This window comes from Corvus kubaryi, unplaced genomic scaffold, assembly GCF_017639235.1.
Source record: "Corvus kubaryi isolate FWS band 111438036 unplaced genomic scaffold, C.kubaryi_AGA036_p1.0 split2-37374, whole genome shotgun sequence".
NCBI classification, from domain to species: Eukaryota; Metazoa; Chordata; class Aves; order Passeriformes; family Corvidae; genus Corvus; species Corvus kubaryi.
This window is the reverse complement of record NW_024582082.1, coordinates 995488-1019531: the sequence shown is the minus strand read 5'-3', so window position 1 is coordinate 1019531 and position 24044 is coordinate 995488. Positions and strand designations below refer to the sequence as shown.

General features: G+C 44.4%; 1 protein-coding gene across 5 annotated transcripts in view; it reads left to right on the top strand.

Moving 5' to 3' along the window:
• Positions 1-24044, top strand: part of LOC121658118 (delta-sarcoglycan) — a 256422-nt gene that overhangs the window by 111717 nt on the left and 120661 nt on the right. Inside the window, exon 1 of one of the 5 annotated variants that reach the window (XM_042014609.1) lies at positions 15562-15689. The exons of 2 other annotated variants lie outside the window; for them this stretch is intronic. The gene's annotated coding sequence lies outside the window, so the exon portion shown is untranslated. Of the gene's footprint in view, positions 1-15561; positions 15690-16454; positions 16611-24044 lie in introns of those variants that run through there. 2 more of the 5 variants (XM_042014611.1, XM_042014608.1) reach the window with 2 other exon arrangements.

Here is a 24044-nt window from a genome sequence, read left to right as displayed (position 1 = left end):
AAGATCCTGTAAAAGCTGACGTTATTAATCGTGTGATTCTGATCTCACATACAACATTCTACATAACAGTTCTATTCCGTGCACCCCATTCTTCTGGCTTCACCTTAATCAGCCTCCTTATTGATGCTTGATTGGCAATTTAGTGATGTGGGATGGAATTCAGCTCAGCATGGGATCGTCGACCTGGAGTGAATGGCTCCTCTCAGGCTGGATGTATTTTTTCTGTAATTTATCACTCTCACATCAGCGATTCTCTACATGACCTCCCTGCTTTTGATTTCCTATTTGCAATATCAGCCTTTTCAGACAAAATCAATGATGAGCGGTATAATTAATTTTTACGTGTTTTAATTAAGTTTTCAGCTGCTCCAATGCTTTTCATTATCTTAGCATGATCTGTTGCTGCTACCGAACATTACAATGAAAAAAACCTGTTGATTAAATCAAATATTATTTAAAAAGTCCCCTGCAAGTTGTCAAAGTAATTAAAGTTCAGCGACGCAAAGTGAATATAATACCTACTGCACAAAGAAATGTCAGGTAGAGCAAGATATTTAAAAGATCGCAGGAACCTACAACAGCTCAGGGCAGGTTATGCCAACTCTGCAGTGGTTTGTGTGGCACCTCATCATCCTTCTGACATGTGGTGCCATTTATGTTACCCCAGTCATGAGGCTGAAGGACCCACTGATGTCTCCACAAGCTGAATTTGCAATTTGTAAGTTGAACAGAGATCACCGGTATTAATATGGGATGATACAGAAAGGTTTGAGTTCTTGACAGCTTTTGAAACTCTGCTTTGCAGAAAAAATACAATATTTAACCTGCTGCTAGATAGGAAAGAAACTGCTGGTGCCTTGTCTCTCAGGGGTTTATTTTTAGAGGAATTCATCTTACTCTATTTCGCTGGTAAATTAATCTGTTCATTGGGTTCTTGGGTAGAAGACAGACATTGCTTGGCTGTTCCCTGCTTAATTATACCCTGTAATTTTGATTGACAGTGGAATATGCATTGAAAAGCAGCTGGAAGTGTCTGTCAACTAGTTTAGAAACTGGTGAGGAGTCTCTGCCTCTTGCAGTAGCTGCTTGCTGTGCTAACCTAGGCCGAGTGAGAGGTTGGTGGATGGTTGCAGGGCAAAAGCAGGCAGCCATCACTCTGTTCTGAACAGTCAAAAATTAGATGTTTAAAGTTTGCCACAGCTACTTTCAGCAAACATTGAGGTCCCACTTAAAATCTGAGGGTTAAGCATGAAGAGCTTGTGTTTCTGTGTAACGCATTAATTGGGATTTCTCTCAGCTGGAGTGCCTGTGAGGATGCTTTTGCTGTGTTAACCTGAGATTCTTATAGTGTGTTTGGCTTTTATGTGTGGCTTTTATAACTGATGCTCAGTATTTCAGTAAATTGTGTGAGACTCCAAATCATTAAGGTAAAGGTACTTTCAGTGACTTTGGGGGGGTACAGCGTGGGAATGGGGGGGGAAATAGGATGAATGCATTTAGTTGAAAGCTGTGAGTTGTAAAAGGAAAAATACTGAACATTAGTGACACTGTGTGATGTTTGAAGCCATTAGAATGGCTGGGAGACAGTTTGTGCAGGGACAAGCTGGTGCTTTCAAGGCCATTTGCAGCTATGTGGTATTTGCCTTGTCTGCATCCCCCATTTCTCTGTCCACGATGTTCTGCTGCTGCTGCATCACTGTTCTGCCTCCTCTTGATCACACCAGTGTTGTGGGGGAGAAAGAGCATGAAGAGACTGTCAAAACTGTAATATTTTTGCCAGTAGCCTCCATTTCCTTATTCTGGGAGTTTCATCCCAGGATAGTCTTCCCAGTGGTGAAAGCAGGGCATTTTTGCATTTTTCCATGTTTGTCGAGGAGCCATGAGCCAGCGAGTGGTGAGAGAACACCAGATGGAAATTAAAAGCTGGGGAGAGCCCTAGAGAATGTCACCAGCTGAGCAGACTTGCCCAGGCCAAGGTACTACAAGCAGTGATCCCTTCTTTGGTCAGCATTATTGTGAGGTTTGTTGCCAAAAGGGAACTGGAGAGGGAGTGGGTGTCCATTTGTTGGGGTGCTGTCATCAGGCCTGATGCAGCAGGGAAAGGAGGATGTGGGCTATGGGGAAAGCCCTCTGCAGCCAAATCACACAGCTCCAGCTCTGACTGCAGCTCTCCTTTTCACAACTTCTAAATGGGCATAAAGTGCCATACAAAATAAGCAGGATTCTCCATTCAAAACAGGGAGAGTGGCTTACCAAGTGATTTAAAAAACTGTTCTTTCAGAAATGTCTGTGCAACATGACTTGACTGATTTACCTTATAATGGCTCAAAGCCAAGAGCATAATGAAACTGTGAGCAGAAAAGATTACTCTAGTGCTTTTTCCCTTTTGCTATCTGCTGATTTATTGGAAATGCCTTTCATTCAAATAACTGTCCCGTTAACCCACGTGCTGCCAGAACCCTGGGAAAGAAAAGTAAAACAGAGGCAGTGACTGCTCTGTAAGAGAGGAGGGCCAACAAGTTTAAGCACTGTTACACTGTGTGTTTGCAATTTTGGAGGCAGAGAAAAAGAAAGTTCATGGTTTCAAGTGTAACTGTTACTCTGGGAAGCTGGAAGCTTAAAAGCCCCATGGATAGCTGATAAAAAATTTGTGATGGCGTGTCTCAGTTCTTCTGACATGGACTTTTTAAATCCTAGACTTGTATTGCAATAATAATGAGATATTCCTCCCCAGTATTGATTCTCTGCCCAGTTTGGGTCTGCGTGTGCATTCTCTCTCTGCTGTTCGGAAGCCTGGGTCTGGATCTTCATGGCTAAATTTCCTGTGTGTCAGACAGGCTCTTAGGACTGTAGAGATGGGGCTGAGAACCAGCACCACGTTGGTGTGGCCTTGGCGTGCCTTGTGGCTGTGATCTCCCAGAATGCAAAGAGCAGAAGGAGGAGAGGAACTGAGAGCTGGCAGGGAGGCTTCCAGTTCTTGATACAAAAGCCTGGCTGCCTCCAGTCCTTCCTGTGAGAGGCAGAAAATAAATTGCTGCTGTTGTAGATTTTATTTGCACTCCCAGAATATTCATCTGAGGAGCAAAGAAAGCACCAGAGGAGTGTGATGAGGGCTCGTTTTTTCTTAGCAAGCCAGTAGGAAATAATGCCAGAATCAGACACGGCGGAAGATTTTTGACAACATGGAAATTCCTCTTTGTGCATTGCCAGCTAACTCCAGCTCAGTGCAATTCCTCTCACCTTGAATCAACAGCAGCTCCTAGAACTGCTGCAATTTCTTAACCCATGGCTATTCAGTATGGCTTCATCACTGGACCTTTCCATTGTAGGCACAGACCAAGTGTAGCAGCTAAACAGCTTTTGTTTCTGCCCTTCTGGAAGAGCAGAAAAAGACAAATACTGGCAGAATTTCTGGATAGCGCCTCTGTTAGTTGGTATCAGTAAATACTTCTGAAACTATGGAGTTTTTTCAAGGCGGGAAAAAAAAAGCTAAAGTTGATGCAAAGACGTGTTGTTGATCTGAATACATTTAAACAGAAAATTAGATTCTTTTCAATTGTCAGAATTTCTGGAATATTTTCCTGAAGAGGTATTCGGGACTGAAAGGCGAACAAAATTTGTTAGTTTGGGGTAAGTTTGGGGAGAAGTTTGGGGTAGGTTGTAGATCAGTTTAGGAAGAAACGAGGTTTTGTCTGAAAGAACAAAGACATATATAGATGATGTTCCTTTTGAAATGGAAGTGTTCTCAAGTCTCTCAAAATGGTTCAGGTCCACATTGTGCTCTGCTGCTTTCAGATATTGCTTTTTCTGTCTCCCACTTTCTGCATCAGCAGATGGACTCTGTGTCCATGGCATGGCAGTGGCAGATTTTGCAATTGCATCTATTTTTCAGTTTTGAGACTGATCAGGCATCTGCAGTTTATTTCTGGTGGATGTCCAAAAGGAACATTGATGGATACTGGTAAAACCTGAGCTTTGGGCTTGAAAAGTGGCAGTGGAAAACTTTCTCCTAGAAAAGCAACCATGTTGTTAAAAGTTTGGCACAGCTCCTTGGGCTGTGTTTTAGAGCTGGGTATAAATCAGGGCCATTTGGGACAAGAAGGTGAGTAGAAACTCCTTTACAGTTATCAGGCACTCCTTGGAAACTGGTTTCCACATACAGGTAAAGACTGGGATTAAATGATCAGTGTAACCACCTGTAAAGCTCTTTGAGTCTGGACTCACTGATAAAGACAGAGCAGGCTGAAGAGGCCCTGAGACAATGTGGAATTTCACATAAAATAAGGGATTTTTTCATTGCATAACAGAGCACCAGCTTGCAATAATGATAGTTCGAAGTTGTGTGGATAAATATTGTGCCTCAAAGTTGTGTTGGAAGGGGAATTTCAAAGATTTTTCTGCAGCCTTGACAATGAAAAGAAATTATAAATATTTGCATTCATGGATGCCCTGGAGTCCCTTTTCTAAGAAGGAAAAAAAAAAGGTAGAACAAGGTTTGGAATTCAGTACTTGCTAAGAAAATAAAGACCTGGGGCTGTGCACAAGTACTTAATCCTTGTTGTGTTTGTGGCTTCTTTGACACTTCTTTCTGTTACTTCCACTGATGTCTGGTAGATGGCATTAGCGTATAACAAATTTCTGAAGTTCTTTTCTGCTTGGAGGGGGTTTATTTTTCATCCATTTTACAGATAATGCTGTCTTTTTCTGGCTAAGCAGTTTTAAAGCCTTTTTTCCCCTCTGTTTCAGTTATGATTTGACTAAATGCTTATATTATTCACCGTGCCTTTTTTCCTCCTCCTTGTGCCATATAATTATTATTTCTTCTAGAGGGCATCAATCACTGAGAAAGAAAAACTTGATATCTTCGGCTGACTCTGAATTTAGAAGCTCTGTTATATTGTGCACTGTTTATGTGCAGTACCATATTTATTTCATATTCTTCTGGCTTAGAAAGGGGGATGGTGCTCTGAAGGAGGAAGAAAAATTTCTCACAGAGAGAAAAAACACAGCTACTCGGAGTAGTAAATAGAGGTGCTTATATATAGGGTTGAAGACATATTTGACTGCTCTGCAGAGAAAAAAGCTCCATAAATATCTTTTGTCTTTTTTAATCTACATAAGCATTTTTAGCTAATTTTGTGGGCTCCAAGAAAATTAATAGGACTTCCATGACACAAGGGCCATTTTGCATAGGAGAACAGTCAATTGCTGATTAGCTCCTCAGGATTTTCTTTATCTGGACCAGGAGAAGGAAGTAAACTTTGGCAGTAGGGTTTATGAGTCTGCCAGTAGCTTTATCTTCATCAGTGCTCCCTGGGTAAGACACGTTTTGTGCTGAGATGTACATACTTATCCTTGCTTTTAGATTCAAGAAGCAGGTAACATTCCAAGCAAATGTTTTGGCTGAATGCTGGTTGAGAGACATTTGGAGCAGTGGGACACTGCCTTTTTTCTTTTCCCCTCCACATTCTCCCCACTGTAGGAACAAGACTTACTTCCTTCATAAATAACCATGCTTCCAACAAAAATCACCAGTTTCTTCTCAGAACAAGTTAAGATCTGTAATTCTCCAAGCTTTGCACGTGGATAGCAGAAGGGAAAAGTGGAGCGCCGGGGGAACAGTTTTGTGGGCAAAGTAATGATTTTAAATAATCCTCAAGAGATATCTGTTTATGAAGATGATCCTTTCCAGATCAGATGTGCTTGATAGCAAAGGACTAAAAAAATGATAGAGATATCTTTGAGGTTAATTTTGTATACAGACTGTATAAATGCAAAACATGCTAAGCACCAGGTTTTATTGAATCTATCTAATTATGAGCAACTAATCAGCATAATTTTCCTTCATTTTCAACCACATTTCCTTGAGATTGAAGTATTTAAGGCAATTTTGAAGAAATGCCAACACCTAATTGTGACAAATTTTATCTTTAAGGAATCCTTGTGTTTGTCTTTCTATAGAAATGCAAATAATTTGGGACAGGCAGGGCTAAGCTCTCTCTGGGTCCTGGTGTATGAGGCGTTATTGCGGTGCAGACTCATTGCAGTGAGTGAAGAGCTGAACACGTGTGTCCTGGTGATGCCTTTTCGTGGTCTTAAAATCAAGAATCAAACACGGTTAGAAGGGAAAAAGGGATTTTTACCTTGGTATTTATTTTAAGGATCCTTAGGTGTACACATCCAGGTCGAATGCACCTCAATGCCCACCACAATGCACACCCCCAAAAGATCTGGGATAACATTATAGGTTTTACTAATTAGCATATCTATCAAAGATTCCCCAATGAGAGGCTTGAATGAGCCCCCCCTCCCCAAGGAACCTTCCCCTGGATGGTTCTGTCTTAGTTTACAAAATGTGTTCTGGAGAGGACCTTGGTGTCTGGAGCACTTTGGTCCCTAACTATGAAGCTTCTAAAATGTTTAGTCTCTCAGCTTGACAAATAAGTCCAAGAATGTAGGCTAAAACCCACTAAGAATACAGAAGTTATAAAAAGGTATATAAAAGGGGTATAAAAGAAAAGGAAAAAAATCATCATGGCATCACTGGTAGCCAGCTCCCTTTCCCTTTCCCTTTCCCTTTCCCTTTCCCTTTCCCTTTCCCCTTCCCTTCCCTTCCCCTAAAATGTGTTGGTAGAGATGTTTCAGTGCCTGCAAGCATTGCTTGCTTCAAAACACAAGGCCAGCTTCAACATCCAGTGGCTAAGCAGAGTGTATGGGTGCATTTCTGTCCTTTTGCTTGCAACAGCCTGTAACTTCCAGCATTAAGGTGTCCTTTCTCTTAGGTGAACACCAGCAGGGCTTCCTCTCAAAGCAAGTTGGACTAATTTCACACTAATTTCACCATCTGTCTGAAATGTGCTGACCTGCTGTAGCACAGCAACATTCCTTTGGTTCCCCAGGCTTTAGCAGGTGGAGATGTCCTTGCTGGGGTTTCTCTGAATCTCCCTCGTGTGTTATTTCCCTTCTCTGCCATCCCATCTTTATGGTGGTCTTTTACTATTATTTGCAGACAGGTTGTCTTACAACTGTTATTGCACCTTTCCATGGCCTCTGTCATCTCTCACAGTTACTGAAATAGTGCTGATTGTGGACTGCTCTCCAGTACAGAAATAGCAAGTTGTTGTAATGTAGAGCATTAAAATTCATAGACTGTAGCCCATCTGTTTCTTGCACTTTCTGGACAGGCCTGTTAACCTTTGAGAGATTTGCCGTTCAGATCTTGCTGTACAATAATAAAAACAGGGAAGTGAAAAGGAGCCCTACTGGGAGAAAGTTTATGTGTTGGGATGATGAACCCATAAAACTCTGTGACTGTTCCAGACTGTGCTCCCAACATGTGTTCCCCCACCTGCTCCCACTCAAGCCAAGTAACTACCTGGGTGATTTAGGTTAAAAGAAAGGCTCTGGCTGTACTGTTGTGCTGCAGGGAGATCGGTTTAACCTCAGTCAGGATGGAGACTTGTGTGCCACCGTGCTAAGCTGCTCCCAGATTTGTGTGATGATGATGATAAATAGCTGTAGGGGTGAGAGGAGGAGGAGGCTCTGCTCAGCAGCACTGATGTGAACACAGCCCAGTGCTGCTCCGGCCAGATGCTCTGGAACTGAGAAACAGTTGCTACAGAATTCACATCTAACCCCACTGCTACAATGCATTTCTTGTGACTTAGATATCACACTTCTTAAATACGTGTATATGTTTTCACAGACAGTTCAGAGTAAATTTCTCTTGTGCTGGTCTCCTGTGAGGTGGAGGGTTACAAAAACACCCAGCCATTGATTAGAACCATAGAATCGTAGAATATCCTGACTTGTATGGGACCCACAAGGATCACTGAGGCCCAACTCCTGGTCCTGCACTGGACAATCCAAAAAAATCCCACCCCGTGCTGGAGAGCGCTGTCCAAACGCTCCTGGAGCTCTGGCAGCCTCGGGGCCGTGCCCATTCCCTGGGGAGCCTGGGCAGTGCCCAGCACCCTCTGCGGGAAGAACCTTTCCCTGAAATCCAACCTAAACCTCTCCTGACACAGCTCCGGCCGTCCCCTGGGTCCTGTCACTGTCAGAGCAGAGCTCGGAGCTGCCCTTCTGCTGCCCCTCGGGAGGAGCTGCAGACCCCGATGAGCTCTGCCCTCAGTCTCCGGTTCTCCAGGCTGACCAGACCAAGTGACCTCAGCTGCTTCTCATAGGGCTTCCCCTCTAGACCCTTGTCTTTGCATGTGGAAAGAGGTTTTGTAGGAAAGGGATTTTTCACTTTGCATGTTTCCTGCTATTGTGGAGGGAGAGTTTACACCAGCTTGACTATGTCCCTAACCCACAGAAATGGAGAAGGCAGGACAGATCTGGAAAATGAGAATAAGACACAAGGGCACTTAAAAAAAAAAGCAGAAGCAAATAAACTTTTTTTAGCTACCAGTTAGTGACTTCACAGAGTTAAACTATAATTGTAAATGTATCTCTGAGTGAGGCATAACATGAAAACTCTTCTACTCCTTGAGAAGCATCCACATAAACTTTTGTTGTAACCTGGGGAGAAATGTGGGCAGGTAAAATCCCTCACATTTTTGGAACATCTCTTCTACCTCCCTGACAGCTACTTTGCCCAAAAAGAAAGTCTGGATGAAAGACAAAAAGCACCTCTCTTTCCTTTCCTCTCCTCTCCTTGCCCTTTCTCCCTTTGTGATTCTCATTGGATAGATAATATCAGGAAATCCAGGAAGGTATTTTTAGCCTCAGCGAATGGAGAATTTAGGGCAGAAATGATGTTGACATTAATCACAGCAGTGATGAAATTCCACTTCAAAATATACGAATGTGGCAAGGTTTTCCCTGTGTCCTACTAATGAACAGAAGATCCTGCTGTTGCCAAACCACAGGATGTTTTGCTCACGCAGAGGAGTCACAGAATGAGCCTCTTACTTTTCTGCCATGTAGAAATGAGCATTGTAAGAGGAACTTCATTCCATTCCTCTGCTTCTGCAGTGAAGATTTCTGCAGTGCCGTGCTGGTGGAGGCTGCTAGAGTTGGTGTGCTCACAGGTAATCCAAGACCATAGCTATAAGGTTAAAGGATAAAGAGACAGTGCCAGGAACCAAATTGTATGCTGGCTCTGTGGAGGAAGGGACAGGACATTTGATTCTCTCTTCTGTACTCTAATGGGGCCAAACATTGTTACAGCCATCCTTAGCATGACTCTTGGGGTCACAGAGAGATTTGGGAGCAGCAGCAGCAGCCCCCTCTGACACTACAGGGCCAGTTAAACCTTACCAGCTGCTGAATCAGATAAATATTTGGAAGAGGAGAGCAGACCAAGTACAAATGGTCTCAGCAACTTTCTTGGACATTGCAGGCTTTATGGATGCTGTTGAGCCCACAGGAAATTCCCCTAGCCTAGGCTCCAAAACCTGGTTAGGTATAGGAAAACACAAGCAATCTTCTCAGAAATTGAGAGGTAATAGCTACAGAAATAAAGGGAATTCCCAATTAAATGGCTTTTTACCCTTTGCAACATCCTGCCGATAACTGAAGCAGAGATGCTAAGATTGAGAGGCCCTTGAGTGTATCTCTGTAGATAAATCCAGGTCTGGAATTTTTGTACAATGGCCTTTTCATGGTTCTTGGAGTACATATCCTCACCAATATGCCTCTCCCACACTGAGTTCTCTGGCAAAGGTCAGGTGTGATTACTGACATACGAACATGCATTTATTTCTCAAGCCATTGCGTCTTTTTTCCTTGCCTCTGACACAATCTCAGTGTAGCTTAATTTTCCTATCAATTTGCTTTTTCAACCTTCCCCAGTATTCTCTGTGGAAACTCAAAATATGTGAGTATGTGTGCATTTGTTGATATATCAGCATAATCATTCTGTAATGTGCTACAGCTCCAAGTATCTGCATTCTGTCAGGAGCTGCTTTACGAACAGCACGTGCCTTAGCACCTCTTGCAGAATATAAAAAGAGAGAAAGAATTTGCAGAATTTGGCCAAAGATTTCTCACCATTTTGGCTACCAGATCTGTTGTCTCCTTGCTGCTTATTCCACAGCAGATGTTGTACAACAGGTTTTAGAATCACAGAATGGTTTGGGTTGGGAGGGACCTTTAAAGGTCATCTTGGCCATCCCCCGTGCAATGATTGGGGACATCTTCAACTAGATCAGGTTGGTCAAAACCCTGCCCAGCGTGGCCTTGAATGTTTGCAGGGACCTCTCTGGGCAACGTGTTCTGGTGCCTCACCATCCTCATTGTAAAAAGTGTCTTCAGCTCTGTCTAGTGTGATCTGGATAGTTCTAGCCTGATGGTGAGAGACTAATGCTGCCACGGGAAGAGGAGGGCAAGGGTTCTCCTTTGGATCAGCTACTATGGATGAAGGTCACTGCTGCACATCTCAGGAGTCTCACAGGATCATGCAGAAGTGTTGCTGTCCAGAATGACACCCCAGAGCTTGTTAAAACAGATGGCCATGTCCAGGGCTTCTGACAGACTACCTCGTTAGTGTTCTGCAAGAGTCCTGCTAATTGCTCTGAGAAAATACAGATCTGCTGCCTACGGAAATTGTTCTGTGGAGCCAAATTTGGGAGCATTGGGTGGTGTTAAACTTTGTGATATAATAGGATACCTAAGTGTAAGAACAAGCAGAGCTTCTTTCTTGACAGAATAAAAATAGTCAGGAGTGGAAAGGGAAAGGCTGTGATGAGCACATGCTGCTGAACAGCTCTGCCTGGCCAGAAACTGCTCTGCATCAAATGTAAGGGTGGCATGTCCATGCTCAAAAACTGTCCACCACAACAGACCTAGCACAGAAACTGAATGTTCCCCCAGAAGATGATTATTGCAGGCTGAGGTGACAATGTGCCGTGGTCAAGGCACATATTTAAGCAAAGCTCAGAGGGCAGCTCTGTGCCTTGAACCTGATTTCTGAAAGAACCAAGGCTGAGATAAGAGTAATGAATTTGGATACTGTTAAGACTTTAATAGAAGAACAATTATTGGCCTTGCCAACTGAATATTTGCTCTCAGATCTGTATGGAATTAATCTTTGCAGTGTTATTTTTTCTTTCCCCTTGAATTTCTTATGCCAGAGGAGTAGAAGCCAGGGACGTGGCTGATCTTTTTGCCTGATGAAACCCATCCTGCTCCCTTGTCATGCTGCAAATGAAGAGACCCTATTGTTTGTAAATTAAGACCTTTCTGATTATTGATAAATAACCTCTGGATGGGAAATATGACACATGCTGGCTGGAAGAACAGGGCTCTGTAATAGTAATATTGCCTAGAAATTACAGCCCACGTAGTTTAAGAATTATTCAGGATAATTATGTTAATGGTGCCAGAGAAATGAAAAGGAACGCTTTCCGTTCTACCTATTAACAAGCTCTGCTGGCCTTAAATTGTTCCTGAGAAGAGCCTGAAAATGGCTGAAAACATCAAAATAATTACAAAGCAGCAGTTGGGGTAGAGGGGTGAGCTGGGAGAGGTCCTGGCTGTGGCTTTTTGGCTGACAGGTAAACACTGCTGCAGCTTTTGTGGGGAAAGGAGCACAGCACAGAGCTTTTGGGTTGGGAACACTGCCATCTGCATATGGGCTCAGGGAGTCTGCAGGTTTGGACCCTAAGGAGAAAAGAGCCTTAGGAGAAGGCTGCTCTCAGTGTAGATGTTGCACATCAATGTGTGCATAGGTAAGCGTGAGCCTGCTGTTGTTCTGGCATGCTGGGTACCTCCATCCTCCACCCTCCCTTGCCTACAGCTCTCCTGAGCCTGTGCAGTGGAAGGTGCCTTTGGTGATGACTTTTTGCCACTTTGATCCTTGTCTCATAGCAGCAGCAGAGATATGAATGTTTCTGAACTCCAGACCCTGAGCAGCAGCTCTCTGAATCTGGCCTCTCATAAAAGCTCAATCCTTCACTTGAACTGACGTTGTGTTTTTGGCCTTGTGCAAGCAACACTGACTCCTGCCCTAACCTGCTGTTGCCCAGCTCACCTGTAACATTACCATGAAACCAGGACCTTTCTGTTGTGTTTCCTTTGATTTGTTTATGTTATTGTACTATTTGCAAAGCCTGGGATGAATAGAAAGGGAAAATTTAGTACTCAGGTCTAAATAACTCAGTGTTGTGTGAGTCAAGGTCTCCAGGGTCGCCTCTGCTGTTCCTGGAGTTTCTCACCTGCATGAAATTCAGAGCATCCTTGGAACGCCTGTCTACGAGAGCAGCTCTGCCCCTCTTCAGTCTCCAAGAATTAGCAGATCTTTGATCTCATGACTGACCCTATATTTATGCTTCTTCCTAGAATGTAGCCACATTTATCTCCTGTGAAGAAACTGGGGCAGTGGGTGAGGATGTAAGGGGATGTGTCTGGCTGCTTCCAGCACACAGTCTTGTACACACACACATTTAATTTTCTCCCATTTCCTTTTCACTTGTCCGACAAGTCCATCTCAGCCCTGTGTGATTACTTGATGACCTGTGTGCCTTCAGCACTCCCAGCACTTAAACAGGATTTTGCTCCCTGCCATCAAGTCAGACCTTCACTCCCTGCACACACACACAGGGCAGGGTTTTCTCCCTTCACTGAAGCATTCCGGCCCGACAACTACTGCCACTACCTACGAAAGTTTGGGGAACCCCCTCCATGTCTCATTACACTGCCCTTCATCCTCTCGGGGTGCTCAGGGCTGGGTGAATCCATCAGGAATGCCAATAGTTGCCTTCCCTCAGCTTGCTGTTCCTGACCCAAAATAGTTAACTTTCTAATCCATCAGCTCCCTCGATTCTGCGTTTAAGGAGATGGAGCTGAAATGAGTCTTGGCTTCTCCCTTTGCACACAGGTACTTGAGAGATCTCTTAAAAGACTCTTAAAGCTGAGGGCGATTTAAAATAATAATTTGGCGGATGATTTCTTTCAGTTGAGACATTAAAAATATTTAAACATTTATATTTATTCTATTGTGATACTTCAAGAGATTTAATGGATTTTAAAAGAAGCCATTTGGAGGGAAAGCTCAAACCAAGGGATTTCTTAATTATTTCAGATAATAAAATTTTCATTTTGACTTCTTCCTCCACTCCAGGTGCACCCACACCTGCGTTTATGTGCTGATTTTTCTGCATATTTGGTTTGCCCTGAATTTTTTAGGAAGGTTTGGGGAATGCTTGACTGGGTTCCTGGAAATCTGCACAGCATGAAAATCTCAAGTTTCATTTTGTATGCAAATAGGTATTATTTGTTAAATGAAATTAATTATGAATATTGATAATTCAGCATACTAAATAAATTTTAGCTGCTTCTAGAAAATGCTGTCAAAAGTCAGGGCAGGTATAAATGGTAGAGAAGGAACTTTCCTGTCTTTTGTAAATCTCTTCTTTATGTAGAAATTCATGGATTGAGGTGTCTTGGATCTTCTGCACAAAATGGAAGTCCCTACATGTTGCAGTCTCCAGCTGCAAAGATACCGAAGCTTTGAGGGGGGTTAATTTGTTTTCATCTTCACAAAGAGCTCTGGTAGGTTTTTTTAATCCTCATAACCCTGCCAGTTCTGAGGAATAATAGCAGTTAGGCAGATAGTTATGTCGACATCAACTTAAGGTTTATGCTTGCAAGGTTCATATATTTTTGGTAGCGCTGGCACTAATACAAATGATAGCTCAATAACAGAAAAATAGAACAGTCCCTGAGCCACAGTTCTGATGCTTGAAGCGTCTTTAAACCCTGCACCCAAATGAGAAAGAGATAAAAACAACCTACTCAAAGTGGCTTAGCTTGAAGGAGCATTTTATGTGTTACTTGATGGCAAAATAGTGAGGCATTAATGCAGTTTATAGTAAGACACCCCTGAAGTTATCAGTGAGGTTGGTGTGATGCCTGACAGATTTAATGTAAATATTTATAGACTTGGCCTACTAATTATGCCAGTGGAAAAAATGCAGTATTAATGCTGTCACCTCCCCATGTCTCTACCTGCCAGCGTGCTGCTAGCTTGCATAAATATTCTGAAGATAGAAAGTACATCACATAAACAGAAGAGATCATTTAGATTTTTAATAAGGGATTAAGTTATCTCCAGCAGCGGTTTCCAGCCTGTGGTCCACAGACATATGGGAGGCCTGGGGACTCTTCCCAAGGGAAAAATGACAAGTAAAGAGAGGTTTTTGTAAGGTACATAGGAATCTCTCTCTATGAAATGATTGCAGGGCTATGCACCACCTTTGTCAAATATTTAGGGGTCCACACAGTGAGAAGAATTTGAAACCCACTGATTTACTGTATTTGTGTAAAGAACTGAGTAATCTCAAAGTGCTGTACTGCCACGTTTTAAATGATTTGACTAATGATCCTGCCACAGCCAGGCTGCCATAAAAAGTCCTGGGCCACAAAGCACTAAAGCATGTGCTTAACTCAAAACACACGGTGATGCACTGAAGTTACAGCCTGTCCCATCCATAACTGGTTTGCTGAATAAAGACCATGGGGAAATTTGAGACAGAAGGCACGGACTGCTATCATCTTGCAAACAGCCCTGCAGATGCCCGATTATCTTGTACAACTGAAAATCTAATTATGTGAGTCTGCAGTTCGTATTTTTCTGTTTCAGCCTATTTATACCAAGAGACTCTGAAGGTGTTAGGCGCCTTTGGTTTCAGCTGTTACTGGTTGCCAACCCAAAGAGTATTATCATGGCTGTGGCAGCTCGTTGAGGAGACTCTCAGCTGCATGGACAGTTCTTCTGATATGTGATCCACAGGCCTGTGGTTTCTGCTCTGGCACAAACTGACTCGTCACAAGCTGTGCAAATAGATGTGAAATGCTATCACCAGGGGTTGTGTGTGTGTGCTTGCCTTTTGTTTGAAACTCTTGCAAACTGAGGCAGGATGAACATGTGGTTTCATCCTGTGCTGTCTTCTGCAAAATAGCATCATAGTCTGGATCCATCCCCGCTGATTTCAGCTTGGGGGGCTGGTCCAGGCTGCCCACATCTGGCCTGTGCATGTGGGCAGTACTGCTGACCAACGTGTGGCTCTGTGCAGGAGGAACGAAAGAGCATTTTGGTAGCAGGAAAAAGTGCAGGTGAGAGCCATGCATGGTGTGGCCACAGCAGCTCTCACGAGAGGTTGGATGGATGAACTGCAGGCTTTCCATAGGGGCATCCCAGTGGGGGTTTGGAGGATCTCACTGCTGGTGGGCGAAAGGCAGATCTCGCATTCCTGTGGGTGACTGAGTCCTTGCCATGGACTGAGGCCACAGCCCATGAAAGGCAGCAGACTTCCTCTGCCTTCAAAGAGCACTGCATCAGGGCTCTCATTGCTTCTTGTCACCACTGCATTTATCCCTTGTAAACACTTCACCTGCCCACCACGCCACTGCAAACCACAGAACAGAATAACCCCAGAGAAGTGGAGTGCACGGTTTGAAAAGGAACATTAGGAGGGAAAAATATCTCTCTCTCTCTTTAAACTGTCTCTTTTCTATATTGTTACCTTGACAACTCTGCTGCTGTGTTTCATCTTTGGTGGGACTTAGCTGTGGTGGAATCAGGGGGACATCCATGTGCGTTTCCACATCTACTCCAGCTCTGCTTCACAGGCACATGCCAGGCACAGGGCATCCCCAGCTGCAGAGCCCACGGTCGCTGCCTTGACCCATGGTGCTGCCTGGAAATGATTACAGATATTAAGAACTGGGACCCGTTCTGATTAAAGGTATAATATTATATCTTCTGTTTCTTTTCCTTAAGCCAGTGCCAGAGCGGTGTTAATGCTCTTTAAAAAGAGATGCAAGGTGCTTAAAATATTTTGGGTTATAAGGGTTAGGACAGCTGGAAAGCAGAGAGGGATGAAAGTACTCAAAAATAGTTGTATTATTTTTAGTATAACCAGATACAGGAGTATGTGTCAAGATTAGGATACAGTTCTGATGTGTTGAACTGAGTCTAGAGATGCTAAAAATATGCTTTCTTTTCTCACAGTTTTGGAAGAGACAGAGGCAAAGGTAAGAGGAGAGTAGTGGTGAACTGAAATTTTACTTCCTGTGCTTCCTTGCTTGTTGGGGTTTAGCAAAGCCAGCTGTTAACCTGGGCACCCATGACCCACTGACACTGGCAAAGCACGGGAGGCAGGGCGAGGTGTTGTCCATGGGAATGGGATCCCTCCCACCCCATTTTTCCTTCTCCCAAAGAAAATCTCCACCAACATAATCCTTTTTTATTCTTTTTAACCGAAATGGCTGGCCCTGGAGCAGCCAAGGGAAGGCAGGCAGGCTCCGGGGCTGGGTGCGGACGGGGGTGTCTGTGTCGGAATGTGTGCAGGCAGAAGGGGGCTTTTAATGCAAAACACATGTGTTTTCAATTGCTTGCTGGAGCCAGCCCAGTAGCTGTAACTTGGCCTGACAAAGCCTTATTGAAGTACAGACAGTGTGGTTTCAAAGCAGTTAGAAAAAGAACGAGAATGCTGTTCAGGAAATTCTTCAGGCATGGGCAGGGACTTGGCTGCAGTTCTGCTGTTGGAAAATCTGACAGGGGCAGCTCATGAGCACAGGCCAGGCCTCGTGCTGCTCCAGACACTGAGCTGCATCTTCCCCAGCCTCCTGCACCCTCTGGGCGTTCATCCATCGCCGAGGGAAAGGTAAGAGCTGCCCTGCTCTGTCCCGTCGCGTGGATTTGCCTTCCTTTTGTGCCTCTGCAAAGGGGCTTCTGCTTTCAGGCTGCTGCTTAGAGCAAAAAAAAAAGTCAAGAATGGGAAGTTGTGGCATATTTGCGAAGGTTTGGGAGCAGTCTGAGGCTGGGTGGTGGTTTCTGGCTAAATTTGTGTCGATAGTAAAGCTGCAGGCAAAGCAACGCCCGCGCCGCGTCTCTGGCTGAGGGAATGCTGCACCCAAATAATCCCCAACTTTTTCATTTTGGGGAGTAAGTACATGTGTAACCTGAAGCTACTGAAAGGTTGGCTCTGGACCACGTGTCACTCAGAGATTCGGATGAAAAATGCAACTCAGTCACAGTAAATACATTTATAAGTGCATTGTATTGTAGTTGTTTAATGAGTTGAAAGCACGTTTGTCTGGGGGTTGTTTGCCAGTTCCTGGTACAGAGAGCTTGTGAAGAGAGGCAGTAACTCAGTAATAATCATTGCCTTGTGATTTTTCTGCGTATTTTTTTCCTGTATTTTATAAAGCATGAGTGAACTGCAACAGACAGCATGGTCAGGAGCCACGTAGGGCAGATTAGAAGGAAAACCATTAATTTAGGGGCTGTTCTATCTGCAACTTCTCTTCCAATTTGCGTTTCTTTCCCCAAATAACTGAAGAAACATTTATGATGAAAAGCTCGCTCTCTCTTTAGGGACCTGCCAGATTTAGGCAATGTTCTCTCATCCTTTTAGTTGCAGCATTAAAGCTTGTCTTGCCTTAGCAGAGATATCAGCACCTTATATGGCAGGCTTGGGCTTGGGATTCGGGAGCGCGCGTTCGTCAAGGGATGGAGGTGTCAGGAGGAGTCCGCCTTGCGTCGCTTCACAAACTTCCCTGCCTCTGCCTTGGCTTTTCAGAGCAATGTTATTTGATGTGTTGAAAGTGCTTTTTAGCTGTGTTTTTTTGTGGTGGTGTTGGTTTTTTTTTCTTCAGCAAGGAATGAATTAAGGATATTAAATCATGCAGTGGGACGGTGCGAAGAATCTCCGACCGGTTCATGGGAGCAGGCTCACGGTTTGCTTTGCCTGCATCCAGCAGGGCTGCACACACAGGGCTCAAACAGCCACTCATCTTGGCAACCCAGAAATTCAGGGACAAGGGGAGGTTTCCCACCAAAGTTTGACAGCCCCAGAATGTGGCAGGACCAGAGCTGTCTCCCAGTAACGCTGCAGAAGAGTGTTAAGTTGGTTTGAGTCCACTGGAGTTTGGAGTGCAGGAAGGGCATCCTACAGGAGACATGGATGTCCTGGGGCTTCCTGGAGGCTAGTGGGGCCAAAAGGAATGAGAGGAAGGACCGAGATGAGCTGTGGAAGGGGGAGGCATATGATGAAAATGAAGAGGCTTGATAAGCTCAGAATTTGCTTTGCATAAAATACACCTGCTGGGAAAATACTGTGTTAAATAAAGGTCTTATGTGATCTGGAACTTCGTGAGCCTTCACAGGCTGCCATCTTACCCTGCAGACTTGGAGCTCTATTGCTTTTGTCAGCAGCTAACTTAGACAACCAGTCAGCCTATTATCTTCTTCACTGCTAGTTATAAGCTTATTTAAAAATAAAATAAAACTCAAGTTCCTGCCTCTGCTCATGCAGCATCCCACCTCCCAAATCTGACTGTCAGCGTTGAAGAGGTAGAGATATAAAGAGGCTGGAATGTGTCCATCTTAGCCAGCAGCAGCCAGGGCCATGGGAGTTGGTGTTTCCTCCCTAACTTTGGCAGCTCCTCCTGAGCCTCCTCAGTGACCTTTGTGCAGCTCCACCTGGGTCAAGCATTCAAGCTTTGACTCCAGCAGGACTGAAGAATGTGTGCGTGTGTGGGCAGAGTGGAGAGAACCTCTTGATTTTGGAAGCAGATAGATAGGAGAGCCATTAGCATACCCTAAATATGGGTATCCCTTCTCCCGGTCCTTCCCAGGAGCAAACCAGAGAGCAAGTGAGTCTGGGCTAAAGAACAAATGGATTAGCACAGAAGGCACATCATGTGGAGGGAGGATGGCAGAGGGACGATGCAGCAGAATAAATTTTAACTTGTGAGCAGGATCACTGCAGAAACTGCACTCTGGATCCTGGCACATGCTTAAGCCCACAGTTCTCCATTTGTGCCATGCTGGTTGGGTTCCAGCCGTATAAATCCATATTACAATCCTGCTTTGCACATTCCTACAAGCCACAGCTCTTTCTTGGTGCTGTGGGGTGAGAGTGTGTTGGGGCAGGAGTCTGCAAAGTGTCACCTCCTGTGGCTTGCTTTCTGATTCGAGCTCGTTGATTATATCCCTCTCGCTGTCCCCACAGCCTCCTGCAGTCACACCTGCTGCTGGCTATTTCGGTGTAGTTCTCATATTTGTTCATCCTGCTTTGAGACACTCTGGTGGGAAAGAGCTTTTCTAAACTTGGCACCGATGGACAGAGGCTTGTGAGTGCTTCACAACATCTGAGTGGTGCAAAGGAAGCGGCGTGTGAATGCAGCAAAGCTGGTGTGGTGTTTGCATGCAGCGTGAATTTATCGCCACAAATCGTGGGGCATTTTGTGAAAGACATTCTCTGTTGACTAGCTTGATATGTAAAAGGACTCACTGCAGAGACTTTCTTCCTTGCTAGCTTTCCATTTTCTTCTTAATTCTGAAAAAAGTATTGAGACAAGGTGACTATCAGCTAAAAAGTGTAACATTTAGAAGGGACTGTCGTAAATGGGAAAGCAGATGTGTTTCTGTTCTTCTCAGAGAAGAGAAGCAGTAGTGACACCACATTGCTCACAGACTCTTGCAGCATAATAAAATAGCACTTTTAGCTTAGGAAATAGTATTCAGAGATGGAGCTGCCTGTTACTTTGGTTAGTTCTGGCAAATGCTAATAGGTTTAGAGTTTTACTGTGAGTGCTCCTTGAATGCAGAGAAGGGGCAGGACAGTCCCACATTCAGCTTTTGGTTGAGTCCATCTGCTCCAAGCTATTGGTTTATAAACTGAGGTTCTTGCATTGCACTTATCTTCAAGCACATTTGTTGTCAAAATGCTGCCAGCCCAAACAGCTGGGGAAATTATGAGAGCTTTCAAGATGTTAGAGGTGGGGAGTAGCCTGGAGCATTGAGGGATCTCAATGAGATGCTTTACCAGGAGATGAATCCCCAGGGTCTCCCCAGCTGCCTGTGCTGAGTCCAACTTGCACAAGATAGGAGAGGGAAGAGAGATGTTTTCCAGTGGACTGGGCAGAGTATGCCCTGATAGAGTACAGATCAAAAAAAGCTTGTTGATGTGCTTATGTTTGCCAGAATCAGGCCAGATGTTTGAATAACACGGCATGTGGTGTACCCCACTGATAGAAACTACTCATAAAAGAAAAGAACATTCCTTAGGATGTTTCTTTTTACGTTTTGTCCCTCTGGCCATGTATCAGATAGCAGTGATACCCGAGAAATGGGCACTGCGTGGTGATGGTGTTCCCAACTCATGGAAGAGCTGCTCCCCATATGGAGGGATAGGCACTGTTGACAGAAAAGAGGGACAAGCAGAGAGCAAATAATTTGAGCTTTGGGGACACCAATAACAGTCACAGAGGCCAAGTTCATGGCTTAGATGGTCCTGGAGAAAAGTGCTGTAACTATCCCAGCAAGTATTTAATCCTGGGGACTGTTCCCCAGTACTCAGCCCTTGCTGAGTTGAGCCATGCTGCAAGTGAGAAGTCATTTTCCAGAGCCTGATCCTTTTTATGGGGACCCAGGCTGTGGTCTGACCCATGTGAAGGGCCATAAATCAATTTTGGGTCGTGCTTCTGGTGGATTAACAGACCTGGGGGTGTCAAACTTGAGAGAGTTTTATGGGGAGCAGAGACGCAAAATGTCTTGTTGATAGATGGCTCCAAACACTCTTCTTCATGCCAGGTTTTGTTCTCAGTCACGCTCCAGAAATGTCTGTTCTTTTGAACCTGGTGGATACTGTGCACTTAAAAGACAGAGAAATTAAAGAGGATGAATCTGCAGAGGATTTGCAGCTGGTGAATACAAGTACAGTGCCTTCCAGTGATATGGCAGAGAGCACCTCTGAAGGTTTTTAGAGCTTTTTTTTCCCCCCTCATTTCAGCCTGAAAGAAAAGGTTTTTATTTCAGAAAACAAAGAGAAGGAGAAGAGGATGTTGGTGATAGAGACACAAAGAGAGGACAGATGTGGGAGATGTAGGTCCAAGACATGAGGGAATTTGAACCCCTCTCTCATCTCTGGATACGTGTTCCCATCACCGTGCTTCAGGTCAGCCTGGGGTCAGATGCTCTTGCTTTTTCTGATGAGGCTGTAACACCTCAGTTATGTGCAGGCAGGCAGGGAGGGGAGATGCTGTGTTGGCTGTGCAAGGCTCAGGGCCGTTCCTGCTGCAGTGAGCTGATTCCATGAGCTCCAGGACATTTCCAGCAGCAAATTTCAAGAGGCCCCATAAGACAGAAGCTGCCTTCCCGGATTGCATCCTCTTTCAGCTTGAAATTGTTCTATTACTAAACACACATCATTCAAGTGCTGATCAAAGAGACCCCCGCGGCAGAAAAGCATTATTGATTCCTTATGTAATACCTCACCCTACTCATGGCCCTCACTGAGCCTACAAAGGCAGCGGGGCCAGGCAACGTTACAGCGCCAGTGTTTGTGTGGGAAAGGTGTTAATTCATCCCTGTGCATGTAACACTTTTCTGCCTGAGGAATTGTTAATGTGCGTTGCACACCCTGAGTGAGGAACTTGCTGCCAGGGCAGAAGGACGTGGTAGAAGGAGGGAGAGAGGCATGGAGCAAAGATTTGCCCTAAATGGTGAGGTCTGGCTTGAGCTTTGAAAGCTCTGAGCCAGTTCTGCTTTCTGGTGCCGTTCAGCTGAGCCTGGTTTCAACTCTGCTGAAGGAAAGTGCTGAAGCTTCTTTGCAGGAGCACTCTGCCAGCAGCCTGTGCGGATCAGCGGGCGGGGTGACAGGGCTCTCCCAATGCTCTTAAAAAACCAAATCTTTCTTGTCATGGGCTGTATCTCTAAGGTATGCTAAAGCAAAAGGATGAATAGCTTTTCTAAGTGGACTGGATTTTGTCTCAGGCCCTGTTTGCAGTGTTGGTGTATATAAGGACTCTGTGTGCAGCTCTTGTGCGAAAACTTACTACTTCTTTTTTTTTTTTTGTGCAGTACCAAGAAATCCTTGGAGAAGTACCCAAGTTCCAGGCTGTACTTTTGTAGTCATGGTCATGTTGTCTGTGGCTAAATTGCAAAGATTTGGCAGCTGCATTTTTTTCTGTTGTAGGTAGGATTGTCCATGCGCTGGTGGTGATCCAGTGCTGTGCACTTGTGTCTCTAAGCCCTCTCAGGTCAGGAAGGCACTTTGAAGTTTGACCTTTGGAAGGCGTGCTTCTTTTCCAATTTCTGTATTTGTTTCAGTATTATCTTTTCTCCACTGTCTCAGAATTAAGTGGTGGCTCCTAATATTTTCCTAAAGAAGAAGCAAAAAATCCTATTAAGCAGCAGCAGCCTTTCCCCTTAGTTCAGTAATTGAAAGGGGGGAGGTGTCACCAGCAAGTGCAGCCACTGGATATTCTTTCACAGCAGTACTTTTTTCTTCTGGTGCCTTAATTTTTTTTACTGTTTGAGTCAGGAAAAGTTGCCAAAATGTAGATTATGACTAGCATACTTCTCCCTCCCACACAGTACAGATTATTGATAGTGGATAGCTGGTTCCAAGTGTGGTTGCCTTGCAGACCTTCTTATTCTGCTTATTTAACACACCTCAGCACTCTGTGTCCATCATTCTGTCTTCTCTTCCTGGAGAACTACAGACATGAGCAATTTTTTTGGCAGTATTTACATTTTGGGGGAAACACTAGCTAGAAACCATATATTGCTTAAGTGTGGCTGTGTGAGAGTTTGTATATAAAGAACATGCTATCTACAATTGCCATGTTATTTTGTTGCTGTGAATTTATACTGTATTACTGAGTATTGCTTGTCACACCTGCTGTAGTACTTTAGTTGCTCTATCTCTGTTAGGGCAGCTGTGAGTTAAATATTTTATCAGAACTAGAGATACTCTCAAAACCAGGCTACTGTATGGATGCAAGTTGCTCTTTGTGGTTGTGTTCTGTTGCTATAAATTCTTTTGATGTTTGTAAAGTTTTGCCCCAGCTGGATATGCTATTTTCTCCATCCTAGAAATTGCAAGTAAAGAAAAAAAGCAGTGAGAGCAGCAAAGAGATACAGTGAATAAACAAGTTTTGCAATAAAGGGGTATTTTTAGCTGGGTATTTCATATTGTTTCTCCTTGGTCAAACCTCTTCCATAGTTTGAGAGGGTTAGCAATGCAATTTATTCGTTTTCTCCAAGGGAGAGGCTGCATTTAATATGTGCTCTCCAGGATACCCTGTTAAAATATTAGGCAATAAAATCCTTGACTGTACAGTAGTTGCAGTTATAATTTCCCCCAGGTAGTAGAAACTCTATAATTCATTGTTGTTCACGTTCTCCCTTTGTACAGATTGGCATGGTTGTAGCATGAAAAAAGGTCTGCTTTGCTCCAAGTCCGTGTGTTTGTTGGTGACCCAGCTCCCTTCCGTGACGAGCATCTCATTCCTGCCACTGCCTCATTCCAGACTGGCAGATCACACTCCCACAGGGGAGCTCACACTGTTCCCTCCTGGGATGGAAATTTTGTAATTCACTGCTTACAAACATCAGTGCCAGCAGCCCTGAGGAAGACACTCGTGGCATTGAATCAGTAGTGCAAGAACATGTTTGGTGGCTTCTTACCTGTCTAGAGTCTAAAATGCAAAACATTCAGCAGACTGTGTTAGTAGAGATGATCTCCTCAGTCTGTGCATGAAAACAGGCTGAAAACGTAAGAAACTGATCCCTGGGGAAGCCCGTGAAAGTGGCTTTCCTCAACCTGAATATGAAGGGTGAGAACATGAATACTTTCATTCCTGTGGCAGCAAATGCCTCCACAATCCCCTCCTGTGTGCACGCAGCCCCTGAGGGGGTGGCTGTGCTCCAGACCCCTCTCCCAGCTGGTTGGGATGCCCTTTAAAAGGTTTCATCTCTTTGCATCCTTGGCTGCAAAAAATCCCTGACTGCCCTGAGCCAGCTGGGTACCAGGGTGTGGGAGTGGTGCTCACCATGGGGAACTGTAGGGCACTGCCTGCCTGTCTGCCTCCCTCCCTCCTTCCATGTTGTCCAAGCTTGCTCTCCCACCCAGCATAGATACTTGGGGATAATTGTTTAGGGATGTGGCAGCTGGAGAACCTTGCTTCAGGTTTACTAAACTTAGGCAAGACTGGCGTGTTGGAAGGGGAAAGGCAAACATTTCCCCTTTGCAATTTTTTCTTTGGTTGGCAGGAATGATTTTACTTGAGATGTTTGTTTTTTTTTA